Raw genomic sequence first — 3,030 nt, 5'->3', positions numbered from 1 at the left:
ATTCAAAAATCGATATGAATATGTATACTAGGTTACAATTGCAACTGAGTGCCCCTCTCAAATTTCTTTGCTTTAGGTTTGCAAAATCCTAAAGAATTGTGATAATAGTTGTGCATATCTGTGTCTCACATTGGCAAATTTTGTAACATTTTATCTCTGATGTGTAAATAAACTTGTTATTACATGAGGATTTTCTGGGTTCTGGTTATAAGGTAACTTCTAGGAGGCACATCTACTGTCATTATTGGTGCCTGCATACAATTAGTTAGCCTCCATGAAGTGCTGACACTGTCATGGTTGCCAGGATACAATTAGTTAGCCTCCATGAAGTGCTGACACTGTCATGGTTGCCTGGATACAATTAATTAGCCTCCTTGAAGTGCTGAAACTGTCATGGTTGCCTGGATACAATTAGTTAGCCTCCATGAAGTGCTGACACTGTCATGGTTGCCTGGATACAATTAGTTAGCCTCCATGAAATGCTGACACAATCATGGTTGCCTGCATACAATTAGTTAGCCTCCATGAAGTGCTGACACTGTCATTGTTGCCTGCATACAATTAATTAGCCGCCAAGAAGTGCTGACACTGCCATGGTTGCCTTGATACAATTAATTAGCCGCCAAGAAGTGCTGACACTGGCATGGTGCAGTGCCCTGTTCCTAACAGTAGCAGAGGTGCACTGTCATGGCATGGTGTGGAAGTTTTGGTTTTAAGGGGGTAAACATCAGGAAATGCAGACAGTGTTGTGGCGTGGTGGAATTTGGTTTGAAATGGCTAGGCACGAGGAAGTGCAGACACTGTCGGGCTTGGCCACACTCCCCTTATACATAGATACTGGCTTAACATGAGTTGACTCCAACAAGGAATCCACCCAGGGATCCGTCAATGCAGTGTCAGAAAGGCGTCCTCCCAACACGCGCTTCCCAATCGTATCTTACAGTTTCTGTCGAGTGAAATGGCGAGACCATCCTTAACATTTCTGCTTTGTGAAGCAGGTAAACTCTCCGCTGCCAGGTAATCGTGACGTTAACCCACTTCCAAACAACTGGGTGGTCACAGCATGGGGAGAGTACATCATGGCGATCTGTGAATTCTAACAAGGACAGAAAGATATATCCAACATAATCCCCGAAGCCAGATCGCCACCAACAAGGTGGTAAGTATCGCAGGTATTGGCCACACTCAACAAGTGTATTCCATCCTCAAGTGGAGGACGTCACCGTGTCGCGGTAAGACTAAAGTTCTACATGGTGATTCAGTTCCCCAGTAACCTATGCCGGTGGCAAGAGCCGACTTAATGGATAGGCTCGGTGATTTGGTTGATTGGCATCGTACCCCGACGGCGTAGAACGTTGATCATGATATCATACACTGGTTTGTCTGGTCAAGACTCGATTATTTTGCAGGCCGTCGTGATGTACTGAATGGGGAGTTAAACTGTAAATAAACACATAGACGAATCTTAAACTGAAAATGCATGGCTTTGGTCTGACATGGGTATGTATTTGTAGTGTTCATTATTGAGATAATCCAGTCAGTGGTCAGACAATCGACGTTTTGGTTTTGTTATTTGGTCCCCTGACCCCTACCGAATCACTTAAAGACGCCCCCTATTGGGTTTCAGGAACGAGAATAGAACCTTCCCCATGCTAGTCGCATGAGCCTACTTAAGTGGGGATTGGATGGGCAGGCTCTGTGATGCTTGCTTGTCGTTATACCGTGACTTTCAGTCACCAATTCGCTCGGATTGTGTTTCTAGTTTGTCAGCACCATACCCGTGCTTGGGGTTTCACCAAAATTGTAAACGCCTGAGACGTGCATCACTACAGACTTTCCTCCCACATCAAGGTGATATAACTGGAATACTATTCAAAGCGGCGTTAAACTAAACTGGGTCACTCACCCACTTTCAGTCAATGGTTTGTCAGACATGATTGTTAGCAGAAGGCCAATTAACATACCAAGAATATTGCAGACTGTGCCTTGAAACAAAGTCACTAACGTATGATAAAATGAAAGGATCTTTGCGCCAATGTTCAATTCAGTGCAAAAGCTGTATTCAACAAACTGATGTAATATTTCTCACTATTTTATTTTCTGTGAATTGAACATCGTCCTCTTGGCTCAAAAGGGAGAACAAAGTTAACGTTGATAAAAGTTCTACCTGGCGTCTTTATCGTCCATCGCACCGGAGTATAGGTAAACGGTATACCAACGTGGCCTCAGCTGATGGAGAGATACAGTGTCCGCGTTATAATAATTCAATATCCCATTGAGAACACAAACCCCCAATAGGAGTGAGTGCACGGGCACTTGGATACCCACTAACGCGTTACGCCGATGGTTACGTTCATGTGACAATACACTGGTCAGCAGTGGTCAGTCAGTCAGTGTATAAATCACGTATCTCCATCCCATGCCTCATGTCAACTTATGAGTTGAACAAAAGAATATTTTCGTGTGTCTACTGAGCGGTCTTTGACATCTAGGTCAGAGAACAAAGACCTGCCTGTCAATAGATGTATACAAATTCAAACAGTACAGTGTGTGCAGTGTATTTACAAATAACTTGATACTGTTACTGACTCGAAAAAAACTGATTCATCAAACAAAAGTTTGACAGGCACATCACTGGGTGGCTAATTTTGCCCATTCAATGTATGATATTAGCTAAATGTTTGGGAAGACGCAATTATCATGTTGTCACTAGGTGAGTTTCCCACTGAGACGCTACAATCCTCCACGGCGTTCAACTAGGCCTTTGTTAACACACGTAGGTAGCGACCGAATTCATCTTGTGGTAGGATTCAGTTTAGGGCTGAGGTATCCACTTACGCTACAAAATCTTTAATGTGTGTCCTTTTGTGTTCAAACGTTTTGTTGTAGCATTAAAATATGAGATTATATACCAAAGCTGGTATTTTGTTCGTAAATTAATTTGCTTATATGCAGCAGAATATCTGCACTTGTACTCACCAGATATAATTCAAGATTATGTTATCCTTTTCAGTTTCAACAAAATCAGTA

The sequence above is a fragment of the Haliotis cracherodii genome, unplaced genomic scaffold (assembly GCF_022045235.1).
Source record: "Haliotis cracherodii isolate W230 unplaced genomic scaffold, xgHalCrac1.p SCAF_3, whole genome shotgun sequence".
NCBI lineage: Eukaryota > Metazoa > Mollusca > Gastropoda > Lepetellida > Haliotidae > Haliotis > Haliotis cracherodii.
Note: the sequence above shows the minus strand (reverse complement) of the source record.